Source organism: Podarcis vaucheri, assembly GCF_965113315.1.
Source record: "Podarcis vaucheri genome assembly, chromosome: 2".
Classification (NCBI taxonomy): domain Eukaryota; kingdom Metazoa; phylum Chordata; class Lepidosauria; order Squamata; family Lacertidae; genus Podarcis; species Podarcis vaucheri.
The window spans coordinates 72,122,710-72,137,093 of NC_138760.1; the positions used below are offsets into that span (position 1 = coordinate 72,122,710).

General features: G+C 41.2%; 1 protein-coding gene across 8 annotated transcripts in view; it reads right to left on the reverse strand.

Annotated features, from left to right (window-relative positions):
- EBF1 (EBF transcription factor 1) overlaps positions 1-14,384 on the reverse strand; it is a 382,065-nt gene that overhangs the window by 178,826 nt on the left and 188,855 nt on the right. The gene's annotated exons all lie outside the window — the stretch shown is intronic.

A 14,384-nucleotide genomic window follows, 5' to 3' on the forward strand; every position in this document is an offset into this window, starting at 1 on the left:
ATTTGGCGTTGGCTCCTGATGCCTGGCTACTGTGTGAAATAATTAATGCTGTTTCATTGATCTGCTTTATTGTATTGTTAACCATTTTATTATTATCTAGTAAACTGCTTTGGTGTTTTTCCAATAAATAAATAAGTGTTGCCGCAATGGTATGGTTGTTTTTGAAAAGAATTTTTGCACTGCAGGAGTTCCTTGCTGCTGTCACAACATACACTAAGGGCTCATCTTGTGAATCAATAGTTGCTATCTGGTCTCCATTCCAGTGCTTTGCCATCATTGCTACAGGCATGTGCACTTTCCTGTGATAGTGCTAGTCAGCCCCTTATGTTACACGGCAGCAGCTGTGTGGAAGCACCAACACATGAAAGCATATTCAATGTGCTGCCATCTGCCTCATTGCAGGGCAGATTCAAGGGTAAACCATACGTGGAACGAGTCTGCCCCTGCAGCTTGATGGAGGTAGATACTGTCTCTCATGCCTTGTTACACTGCCGTTTCTACGGGGATATACACTCAGTATTTATTACCCCTGCTATGCAAAAATCTCCAAATGAATCCGAACTTCAATGTCTAAAATCCCTGGTAGAGGACAAGGATCCTGAGATCACATTAAGAGTAGCCAAAACCTAGGGAACAAGCTGTGCTATCATAATGATTAAGGCCTTAAATGATAATTTTAGGTTATATGTTAGTGACTAAGTTTTAATTTATATATTTTTAAACTATTGCTATATCTGTTTTGTCCCCGTTATACCTAATTGCAAATTCAAATGTATCCCTATCATGTTTTATGACTTCCTTGATATTGTATGTGGGCTGGAACTGGTCTGTGACCAAAATAATAAATTCATGCACATGAAAGCATTGTTTTGGGAACCAAATCTACTACCTCACACATAATGATGAACAGAGATAGGAAAACATCGTGTTGAGGGTTTTCAGAATGCTATTTCCTCCCTCCCTTCTAAATATTTGAGATTACTATGACATCAGAAAACCCACACAAAACCTGCGATGAAATAGATTAATTTTTACACAGAGAGGTCATGAAAGACAGCCCTGCGTGCAGTTAAGTTGAAACACTGATTATGCTCAAAACAATTTCTGAGAATCGTTTAGGTTCAAGAGGGCTCCAGCCCATCATAGCTCCCACTCATTCATAGAGCCGTAGAGACAGGGAGCATAGTGGGACCCAAGCAATCTTTCCAATCTGAACAACCATCTTCTAGTTTTGCATAGAAGAACTCCTGGGATGAGGTAGAGGGATGTACTTGCCTACTGCAGGTAAACTTGCCATGTGATTGCTCTTGACGCTATCCAAACCACATTGCCATATTGCAAGTAACTATGTCTTAAGGCAAGGGAACTTCACAAAGCTGAGAAGCAGTTCCTGATGAGCCTCAGCCTTGCCAAGATTATGTTTTTTAACCATTTTGGAGTTGAGGCACTGTGAGCATCGCTTAAAATTCCGGAATAATTTCATTACAAACATACAGCTGGGGTGGTCTGTGGTCATATGTCTAATAGGGGTATGTCAGCCACAAATTCAGCTTGGGTGGCTATACCCAGGCCACCGTCTCCAACAAGGTTACAATGTATTGAATCCTAAACTATAAAATAAAACATACTCTCATATTAACATTTTATATATCTGCTCAAACGCCAGGCAAAATATGCTTTAGCCTGTGTTTCTTACAATGCAAGTTTGCATTTAACCCTATATGAACTGACTCTTGCTGTGGAGTCAAACAACTCATTAACAATTAATTCAGTTCATGCAGCAATCAGCTGGGTCCCAGGGTATGGTCTGGAGGTGACTTGAAGTCACTGCCTTGCTGAAGCTAAGAAAGTCTGGATCTGGCCACATTGTATGCCACTACCACCTTGGGTTTCAGGGCAGAAAAAAAACAATTTATATAAAATAAAAATTGACAAGAAACCTTTCCTCCATTGAAGGCTGCTCTTTCCCCACGCGGAAAAATCTAAAATTTTCATTTCCACGTCACTACTCAGATGATTGCATTAAATGAGGCCAAAATTCCATTCTTCATTAGGTGAAGGTGGCAGCACTAGGCCTGCTCATGGTCTACACCTTGTGCCTAGTATATCTACTCAGCAGCTATGTAGAATTATAAATTGTAGAGTTGGAAGGGACCTTGAATATCATCTTGTCCAACCTCCTGCAATGCAGGAATATGCAGTTGTCCTATATAGGGATCGAACCTGTGACCTTCACATTATCAGCACCACACTCTAACCAACTGAGCTATCTCCAACTGCACAGAACTGAAGGGGCAGAGTTGCCAGCTCATTAGACCTTCTGGGAAGGGCACCAGGCCCCTGTCCCCCAGTCACTGGCAGAAGCTGGTAACCTACCAACACATCACATTAGCCATCCTCTGTCAAGGTGTCAATACTGAACCTATTAACCTGGAAGAAACACAAATTTGCAGTGCCCCCTTCTAAACAAGTGCACATCCGTATTGTAAGCACATTGCATGCAAAAAGGTTTTTTTTTCACCGACTTGTTATCTGTAGTGGAAATAATTGCAGCTAATTCCTTTGCACATGCAGTGCACAGACCATACAATAAAACACTGAGGAAGTTTGACACACACAGCAATATGTGCGTCCATTCCAAATTCCATTAAAATTGACAGGACTTACCCAAGTAGTGTGTGCAGGACCACACTGTCTGATCAAACCAGAAAAATACCAGCCACCTACACTATGCCTTGCCAGTATTCAAGGCAACTAGTACAGTGTTCCACTTAAAAACAAAATTCAGTTCTCCTTGTGAGTGACATACAGGAAATACTACGTTGACAAACATCAGGTGAATGTTGCACAGGCAAACAGAGCAGTGAGCTGTGACTGCAGAGGTAAGGAAGGAGACCTCATCTCTTAAAACCTCTGGAAAGCTATTAAGAGAAAAAGGCAGGTGATGATGCAGAGGAAGAAAGGTTAATCTGCCTTTTGTCTTAGAAACTTGCATTCTTTTCCTCCTGACCCAAGTTGTCTTCTGCGGCTTCAAAAAACACTGGGAGCAAACTGTTTTGTGTCTGCAGAGAAGGAATACCGAGCAACAACAATGAATACACAAGTTGGTTGGAAATAGATTTATCAGGCTTCAAGGATTATTGTTTGCAAAGAGATAGTACACACATTACTATTTCACAGTTCAGCTATGACATTATTAACCTACTGTGCAAGGATTTTATTGCCAGATTGCTTCATTTATCAAAAATAAGGGAAATTGAAAACCCCGTAAGGAAGCAAACATTTCAGCAGGCTTGAGTTTCGCTTAATGTCATTAATCTATCTATTTACACAAGAGACAGAAAGGTTCATTTAGTAATGCTTTGCAGTTAGGTGTAAAAGCCTCAAATCAGTTATCAAGCATGAGTACATGAATGTCAAATTTATTGTCGTAAGACGTTTTAGTCATTTTTCTCTGACATTAGGATTTGCTGGTAGACGCTTTTGTAGTTAAACACATTCCGCTATTGTAAGTGATAACTAGCCTCTTGCCAAATCACAAGGGTCCTTGTAGGACTTCCCTCTCGGGTGTTTTTGAAAAGCCACTCCAGCTAAAGCTGCTACACAGAGATTGTCCTCCACACCACCCTTAGACCATTTCTAAGGGAGAGTACTCATAGAAGCTAATAGTGTGGTGCCAATCAATCAATCAATCAATCAGTGACTGCAACTCTTTGCTTGTAGGGTTTCAAGCTTTTCCCCTAAAGGCTTACAAATGCAGGCTACGTCCTGTGTTACTGTTGATTCTCTTGTATTTACTGATTATTGCTTTTTTATTTGCTTTATTGCTAGTTTTATTATATAATCCTAGAATCGTAGCGTTGGAAGGGACCCAAGGGTCATTTAGTCCAACCCCCTGAAATGCAGGAATCTCAGCTAAAGCAGAATTAATTTCTTTATTCTGTTGGAAGCTGCTTTGAGCTTTGGAGAAGTGAGGCATAAGTGTTTGAAATAAGTAAATGAAAATGGCAGGTCACCTGATAATGAATTGTGTTGGTGGGAGTAAATTGCACCAATGTTTCAAGATTTTCCCACAGCCTTCCAAAGTTTCCACAAGGCAAATGCTAGAAAGGACTAGACGGGCTGGATAAAGATAAAGGTAAAGGGACCCCTGACCGTTAGGTCCAGTCACAGACAACTCTGGGGTTGCGGTGCTCATCTCGCTTTACTGGCCAAGGGAGCCGGTGTACAACTTCCGGGTCATGTGGCCAGCATGACTAAGCCGCTTCTGGTGAAACAGAGCAGTGCACGGAAATGCCATTTACCTTCCCCCCAGAGCGGTACCTATTTATCTACTTGCACTTTGATGTGCTTTCGTCAGCAGGAGCAGGGACTGAGCAACAGGAGCTCACCCCACCGCGGGGATTCGAACCACCAACCTTCTGATTGGCAAGCCTTGGGCTCTGTGGTTTAGACCACAGCACCCCCTCACGTACCATATAACAAACAATCATCTGTTCCATTCTGCCCCAATCACATCATCTAAGATCAACCAAGGACATCTTCTTTGCATGCACCAGGTGTGTATATTTTGAAAAAGCATTTACAGGACCACTCCGCAACTACAGAACTTTTTGCCTTACCAAGTTCATGAGTCACATAAATGGCTTAGGATGTGTTTCAGGACTGAGTCATCTCAAACAGTAATGTGATCTTAAAAACACTGCTCACAGCAGCACCTATAAAATAGAGGTCTTTCAGTTTCATAACCATATCTGTATAGGGTACCAGCTGGCATGCACAATGTGGTTGTATCCAAGATGGTGTGTGCTACTCAGCTTTCTGCTAGTAGATTAGGTCATGGCATCCAACCTCACCATCTTATGGATATAGAAGGATACTAAGAGATTTTATACAGGAAAATTAAGGCAACCTTGTTTCATTGCCCATAGGTCACTTACTGGTGTTGGGCTTTCTTTTTCAGAGACAAATTTCTTTTGAAATGCCATAACTTTTCAATTTAAATATCCACCACAAGAGTATTGAGAAGCGTAATAGGATTATCCACTATGACCTACTTTTGCCTCCACTAGACTGGATATGAGCAACCTGTGGAAATTCTACTCCTGCTACTATTTCACCCACATGTTCTGCAGGTATTTGAAACAATCATGCTGCTATCTACTGAGGCAAACCATTTGCATGTTGAGGCCCCGTGTCCACCCCATTCCCTAGGACTGAGTAACTAGACAATACACAGAATATTGGTTTTATGGGGTCAAATGAGACCACAACTTTTTTGGTTATAGATGTGAAGGTTTTGACCATAGGCACTGGGATACCATCTGTCTAATGCTATACCAGTGCAACTAGAATTGCATATCATCGGATAAAGGGACAGGTTCTAAGGACTAGTGACTGGTTAAAGACCAGGAAGGAGATGATAGGAGTAAACAAGCAGTTCTAATGAAATAAGGAATGAAAGCACTTGAATATTCCAGTGATCTGTATTGGGACATGCTATTTAATAGTAGTAAATGGTCCAGAGTTAGCAACAAGGCAACCAAGTCTGCAGATATCACCAAATGATTCAGGATAATGAAAACCCAAGTGGAATGCAAAGCAGTTCAAGGGGATCTCTCCAAACTGGTCAATTGAATAACAAAATGGCAAATGATGCCCAGTGTAAATAAATGTAAAGGGAGACAGATTGGAGAGAAAAAATAAAGTCCTAACTTTACATATAAATTTATGGGGTCTGAACTGGCAGTGACTATCGAGAAAGGAGATCTTGAGGTTTTGGTAGTAGATAGCTCAATGAAAATGTCAACTCAGTGTGCAGTAGTAGTGGTCAAAAAGACACATTCCATGCTATGATTTATTAAGTAACCAACTGAAAATAAAATAACATGTATCGTAATATTTTCATACAAATCCGTAGTGCAGCTGCATTTGGGAAAATGTCAGAGTTCTGGCCATCGCAGATCAGAAAAGTAACCAAAATTAACAAGGAGTTGGAAGAAAAAGCTAACGGTCTTTGAGGCTGTTTAGTTTGGAAATAAAGATGATTAAGGGAAGGTGTGATATAGGTTGACAAAATGATGTGAAGTGTGGAAGCAGTGGATAGAAACAACTTTTTCCTCTCTCTCTCTCTCTCTCTCTCTCTCTCTCTCTCATAATACTGAAACTCAGGATCACCCAGTGAGATTGATTGGCAATAGATACAGGAGAGACAAAAGAAAATAACTTCATATATCATTATTTCATGGAACTAGCTTCCATAAGCTGCAACAATGGCTACTAGTTTTCCTGGCTTTAATTTCCTTTTCCATTTGCAAAGTATATGTCTACCAACAGCTATTATCCATGACAGGTAAATGGAACCTCTAGCTACTGGTGGAGGAAGAAGCATGTGGGCAGAGTGCACTCCCAGTGGGGTGCCATTGTGGCTGCCCCCCCATCCGCGATGGGTGCCCCATCCCCAGGTCACGCACCATGCCCCTGTGGGCAGCGCGCCCCGCCCCCAAAATGTGCACCACACCCCCAGGACACACGCCACACCACGCCCCCACCTGCTCTCCGCCCCCTAGTGCTGGAGCATAAAGCTTTGCCACTGCCTCTAGCCTCAGAGACAGTTTATTGGGGGTTGTGAATTGAAGGGAGGAGGTAGCAAAGGAAAGCTATTGCCTTTATTCATTCATGAATCAAGAAACATGACTTTGGCATGACTTTGCCCAATTTTCACCATGCCAGTTCCAACCTGTACCAATTTGGATGCCTCTGAAGATATCGTTGCCTAGATTGACAAAGGGTTTCTTGAGGGGATGGCAGCAATTTTCGTCTTCATTTGGACATTGGGCACCCTTCTGAATTAAGGAGGAAGACCAAAATTCAGGGTGACTACAACCCAATTTGGCATTAATGATCCAAAACTGTGCCAATTTGTATGCCTCTAAAAATACTGTCACTCAGTTTGGTGTGACTGCACCAAATTTGTTGTGATGGTTCCAACCAGCACCAATTTGGATGGCTCTGAAGATATCATTGCCCAGTTTGGTGGAAAAGTTCCAACCTCTACCAGATTGGATGCCTCTGAAGATAACATCATCAAACTCAGCACGAGGATTCCTGAGATGGGGGTGGTGTTTTTTGTCTATGTTTTGACCCAGACACCATGTTGAACCAGGACAGCAGACCAAGTAAGCCATAATTAAACATTAGCACCCTGACACACACAAACTGATTTCTGGTTTGGAGAGGTAGAAGCTTCAGGTTGGGGGGGGGGAGTGCGCACACACACACACACACAGTCATAAAACTCACAAATGACACTATCCATAAAAAAACATATTTTTGTAGGTTTATTTAGATTCCCAGGCAGCACCAGGCACTTCCTGCTAGTGAACCATGATGAAGAATTAAGCTTGCCCAAATCTAAATCAACAGACCGCCCTCTTGTTTCAGCAGAGCTCATCACTAGGATTCATTTCTACATTAGGAAAGGTAAAAAAGAAAGAGTCGTACAGTACTCAGCAGCTTGAGGTGCAATGACTGTAGCTTACAATGCACAGCTGCATTCTTCCTGTTGCAAAATATATCAATCTCCTTGTGCCTGGGTCCCTCATATATCAAATAAGCATAACACCATTTCTCTAAACCACACTGCAGGTTGGGAGGATAAATCTGTTAAAAGACCATCAAGTGATACATGGCTATGCTAAAACAGGGCCAGGGGCTATAATCTGAATGGACTTGGTACAGCAACCTAGCTGCTGCTAAGAAGGTCTGGGTCTGGTTAGTGCTTGGACGGAAAACTACTGGAGACCCTTGTGTAAGCCATCCAGAGCTCAATGACAGAAGAAAGACAGGATATAAATGTGAAAAGAAATAAAGTCTTTTCCCCCCGCCCACCCTCCCAGTGCTACTTTGACAGCCTTGCTGTGGGGTGGAGGAGTAGAGTATAAACCTTTGTAAAAACAAATGAACGTAAGCATCAAAGACATAGTGCAACAGAATTTAGGTCAATGAACATCCTTACACTTAAATAAAACAATCTGATGTGAATGTGCACAATTGTAAAAGAATAAATCCATTCCTAGTGAATGCATAAAAGCATTTTGAGACCTGTGGTTTAAACAATGGTTTCTCAAATAAACATTTTCTGCAATTCATTTTAGGTGCATGAAAGCAGAATTATTTTTGGCTCCCCACCACCACCACCACCACTACTAACCACCACTCCAGCTATGAATTGCAAACCCAAATGATTAACCTCTCTGCTGGGCTCCTGTTTCCAGGGGAAACAGCGGAAAGGAAGATTTTTATGCTTAAATCTCTAAATCAGATTGCACAGGGCAGTGCTGGCAGGTGATAGCTGAGCAGAGGATACATCCTTTTGTCATCAAAACCTTACAAATTATTTATTTGATCAAGAAGGAGAGCTGCAAAAGGCATCACATATTGACAGTTTTTACTTCAGATTTCTCAGCCATCTTTCCCAGTCATGGAAGGAATAAAAAAGGGGCTCTTAAAATGTACTTTGCTTTCCATACTTTTTTTTGTGCACTGTGAATGTCAATGTTACAAGTGAAACCACCAGTCTAGCAGAATGAAATGGGGACAGGCAGCGAGGAAGGAATATTGTGCTTCTGTGCAGACAGAAGCAACATGGCAGAGTGGAAAGGAAAGATATGGGGAGATGTGATTCAGGAATGCTTATCTGGTTAGGTCTTATAAAACATTCATTTTATTTCAAAAATGTGATGTGGAAAGGGTTAATGCTGGTTGTTAACTCTAGAATAATAAGCATTGCTGAATCTCTCATCAGCATGAATATTCCTGGGTGTAGTAAAGTGTGGGTTAGTCTTTCCTAAATTAAGCTAATAGAAAAGGGGCAATTTTCAAGTTCCATTCTTGCCATTAAAAGGGTAATGGACTCATTCGGATGCCATGCCAAACTGTGTTTTAGCATTACATGCATGAACTACAACAAGCCTGGAACTCTCCCACTCCCCCCTTTCCATGCACCAGAGGAAGTGATTGGAATAATCTGCTTCCAGTTTTAAATCTGGCAGAGTTTCCTGGTAACGTCCAAACTCAGAGAACTCTGGTTACTTGAAACTCTAGTTAAGCAATTGTAAACCGCAGTTTGATCCTGGTTTGTTTGAACCAGCTGGAGTTTAAGCTAGCCAGAGTTCCCTTAAGCACTGTAGCAGGGAACTCTGTTTTGCTGAAAACCAAACCAAAAGCAGAAGTTTTAAATCTCCTTTTGGATGCAAAAAGAGAAAAAGAGGTAGTGTCCAAAGCTTCTAACAGCTCATAAATGTTATGTGTAAATTATGGTTCAGCCAGAGTGGAAAACAGAGCTCTAGATATCTCTGTTCTAGTTCCAACTCCAGTCACTGGGCCAAAATCTCAGAAAATATCTGAAGAGATGCTTGAAGCCACACACACAAAGTGGTCCAGTGGGGACCTCCATTGAGCTGCTTATTGGTTGTTTAGAAAGAAACGTGTAGCAGCTACACTGTAGCCAAATGTGCTAAGTACAATATTACAATATTTTTAAGGACTCAAAATAAGGGTCAGATATTCAAAGCAGCAGGTTGTCACAGGGAGAAGAGTTACAATTGAATTTTAGTACTCAGTTAACATGATTACGCCATCCACAAGTGGTAAACATTTTTGTTTTCACACTTCATGGCAGAGAACCATTTGAATCCTGGTTGTATGAATGGTACACATTTTGTTCAAAGTGCAGGTTTCCACAATCTCAAAAGAAAATGGAACACGATGAAGCTTGTGCACAAATCCTGCCAATCCTCACCCACCCACAATTAGTTGTTTTTAATTTAGCCAATGTGCTTTTTCATATTTGATTATCATATGTGACTCACAGCAAAACTTTCACTAAGATCCTTTATGAACCTCTCACGGGGATCCAGACTTGTGAACTGTCTCACCGTGGGTCACCGATACCTAGCCCTTTTATAAACACAAAAATAGCCAACGTTCTTCCTAACGTTTCATAGACCACCATCTGCTTCCTCCTATCAGAATTCAAATTCTCAGCTGCTACAGATCCAAAATGGCAGTGGCAGTCTGTCCTTCTAATCGTTCCCCTGTGGGATCAAATGCATCTGCTTATGATTCCACCAGTGGGGTCGGCAGACCACAGTTTGGGAACGGACAGCTAAAGGAAATCCTTACTTTCAACACCTCTTCTTGTGATGATTTGTTCATTTCAAGTAGTACAGGCTCTGTATCTTTCTTAGCTTCTTCCAGGCTCTGCATTATCCAGAGGGAACTTCCTCTGCCTTTACAGAGTCCTCACTACTATTGCCCCTCCAATCCCTTTATGTCTTAGAACAGCATCCTACCAACCACTTCTACTTTTTTAATTTATGCTATCCTTTTGGAAAACATAACACACTATACAAAATGTAAAACTGAAAATTCAATGTGTTTCAAAAAAAGGCTCCCAGAGCATTCTTTTCAGCATCTAGAGTACCTATTATTATCACCCTTCCTTTAGATTCTACCAGCTATGGAAGAATAAACAGTCAATGTGATCTTGTGTCACTGGGATTAGGAGTTAAGACATTCCCTGCAAATCAGTGTAATCTTTCGAACAAGACAATGTAACATTGAGCATTGCTGTTTGCATGGCACATTTTCAATTACTCTACATGTTTTCTACTTAGTAAAACCAGCTTAATTTTCAGCTAGGTCACAATATTAGAACATGTCCTACACTTGGGCAGGGGAGAAGGACAGGGAGGAAAAAAGGAGCAATCTTAGTGCCCTTGTAAGTTGTTTAGCCTCTAGCACTTATAAATCCAAAAACACCAGGGAAATCCCTTTTCCTTGCTTGTAATATGCTTTTAGATTTATTACTCTAAGAACCTCCACTTAATCCCTTTGCAGAAGTCAAGTTCATCTGCATTCTAATAAAGGTTTCCTATGGAAAATGGAGAGAAAATAAAAATAAAAATCAAGAAGGAAAGAAGCACTTCATATGAGAGAGAGAGAGAGAGAGAGAGAGAGAGAGAGAGAATGATATAGATTCCTGAGTAAATTCTCCACCCAGAAAGCAAGAAAAAGCAGGATGGTTTAAATTACTCTACCCAAGTCCAGACCATCTATCTTAGGCCGCTCTCTTCGACACTTGGCCAGGGTTGGCAGGCGAGGCAGAGGCTAAAGAGCTCTTTAGGGACCAAATTACTGTTTCAAAATGGGGCTTGTGCTCCAAGAATATGACAATATTATCTGAGAGATGTTACAGAGCACGTGTGTCCTTCAGAGCTCTGCAAAAGCATCTAGCCTGATTAGAGGCATATGTCACTAAAATATATATTATGCAATATGAAGGGGGAGGAAGGCTGTCATTGGAAATTGACTTTTAAAGGTGTCCAGCCAGAATTCCAAGAGATCTATAAAACCTATTAGCATTCCATGGAAATGACGGCATTTGCTGGCATTCTTGAGAAAACTCGAAGGAGGGCACCAGACATATTTCATGCTCTTTTTATTTTGCTTAAACCTGGTGGCACCAGCACTGTGACTACTTAACTGTCACACTTAACACTTGTGCAGTGCCAGCAATGTACTGAGTGTGGCGCAGAATGCAGAAGGTATTGCGTGACTCTTAACCAGAGGGATTATAATTTATCCTGATTTGAGATCATTTCTTTGAACCAATGCAGATAGCTAGATGGGAATGTGGCTTGTGGGTGGTCCCTGATGCAGCAAAACAAATGCTGAAGGTATCTAAGAAAACAAGTTCAAGGCACAGTAACTTGCAATTATACTATATAGGGTGCAGGTCACCTTCACAAGATCAGCTTCCTCCCTCAAAAATGGTATTGTGGATTAGATCTTTGACTGTAGCAATTCCTACATATTTCCACGCCCCGTCTGTGGATCAGAGATGGGTCTAAATCTGTGTGCCATTGAACTGAAGCAAACTGACTGAGTTGCACTGATTTCCATAGCTTGACCCCCATATCATGCCATTCAGAAACAGCAGCCCTAGTCACCCTGTTTTATTTAAAACCTGCTCCCGCATGCCTGATGTTATGCATAATATTTTACAATGTTACGTGCAATCCAGGAAGCAAAGCAGAGGACCTTCTGGAGGCTTCCGGTGCAGCTGTTTCGCTGGCACAAAATGGCCATAAAACCAGAAAATTAATCTGCCAGGGAAATCTCCATCTGGAGGAGGGCTCCCATAGCAGATCCTTTACTACTGTTCTTCCTATAACTCTTCTCTACTTCTGATGCTGACAGCATGGCCTTAGCATATGATAAAAGTTCACTGAGTGAAGAGAGCAGGAAGGAAATGGGGATTTGGGATGGAAAGATCAACAAGGGAAACAGGAATGTTTTTGTAGCGGGGAGTGGGGTGGGGGGTGTCGGGAACTACATACTCAAACAGTAGTCTGCATCTGATCAAGCTTACATCTAGGCAAAAGTTCCATTTTGACCAACAGGGATCTTTCATTCCTGCCCTGGGATAATCACTATATAAGCAAATCAAGAGTAGTTCTCTTTTTTTTAATTGTAGAAAGCAGAGTTCTTGCCATGATGTCCCATCTTGCTCTGGCCTTTCTGGAGACACTTCTTGTAACAGCAATTAATGCTTTCAGGGCCAATGTCTAGAATTTCACAAGCTGCCACCACCTTCAACTGTCAGTTTATACAGATGAAGCGATCCACACAATTAACAACCAAGTGAATTGTAAAAAGAGTGACTAGAAATATTGGATCAGAAAATTTGAGACATTTGCTGTGCAGAGGGCTGTATGAAAAGTTTTCATAGAATTGTCCACAGCTGAAAAAGCAAAAAATGAGCAAATATGGAGGTTGCTTCAAAAAAGGCCTGTTTAATGGACACACGTCCTGATTTGTTTGCACAATGTTTGTAGGGAGGAGGTTACATTACGTTGGCTGTTTATTAAGTATCCATTCTGTTGTTTGCAGGGAGATTATATGACCTCACATTAAGCAAATGTAAACTTACACTTCCCAATATATTTCCCCATCACTTTCCTTACTAAAGCCAGATTTGGGGGTGGGGGGACAAGTTTGTTACAGAAGAGTGCCATTTAAACTGTGAGACTGGAATGTAGTGAGACCAGTGTGCAGTTGAATCTCACCCACAAAACAGCAACAGTTTGGAAGTGCCCTTGAGAATATCCCAAAACTTTACTAGGACTACTTTAGGGACAGCTTAGTATGCTGAATTGGGTCTGCATGGATGCATCCAATGGCAAAAAGATAATAATCATGTGCCTCCTTTACTAAGTGCCAAGCTCCAGAAGAGAACAGACATTTAGCATGCTACTATTCCAACCCTCCTCAGGTGTTAGAATGATACCCAGTGGAACTATACCCAGAACACATGCACATATTTCATTTATCTGATGTACTGTGCATACTTCTTTTTTTCCTATCTACATTTCCTTCCCCTGTGCTTTGACTTTTAGGATCAAACCCAAAATTTGCATCCAGCACAAATTGCATTAGCTGGGATGGGGCTGACAATTATTGTTATTGCAAATGATGTGGAGGGGAGATTAAATCCCTTCCTCTGTTGTTATGGTCCTGGGGAAGATCCCTCTTCTGAAGCTAGCATTTGCTTCCCACAAAAGCACAAGCCACATTTGCAAGAGGGTTTTCCACAGGACCTCAGCAGGGAACTAGGGAGTTAAATGCCCCACCATGCATGTATTTATCCCATTAACTTTCACATATCCCACAGGAGATGCAATCTGCATCTTTAATAACCTGCATCTTAGAGGCAAAGGTACATTTAATATCAGAGTTTTGGCCCTTGGATTGTAAACTCCTTCTAAGTATTTAAAGATGCTATTTGAAAAAGAGAGGATCACCATGTCCCATCACAGGCACAGTTAACTTTTGATAGACAGTGAAGACACCCTGATTCCAATGAGCTTGTTCTGTCTATCAGGTTCCAGCCATCAATATCCTTCCATTTAGTGAATAGAGGCAGGAAAGGCAATTTTAACTGATTCCTCCCCCCAAAAAACAAAACAAACAAAAAATCTTACCCAGAAGGTTGGGTAAGTTAGGAGGTGGCACAGATGGCTGTCTGAGAATGGGAGAAATTGCAAAAATTCCCTATATCCCCCCTCCATTCACAGAAAACATCGCAGCAGAAAAAAGCCTTCTGTGAATGGAATAGAAGATAGAAGCTGTTGTTTTAAAACTAGGTTTCTGAAGCCCCTCCTGCTGCTTTTATAAATTTATTGTAAAATGTTTTCATTTTATTAATGTAGTTTTATTGTTGTTTTATTGGCTTTTTATTGTTAACTGTCTTCAACATTTTCATAAAAAAGCAGGGTGGAAATATTATAAAGATTGATACACATACATCCATATGTGTT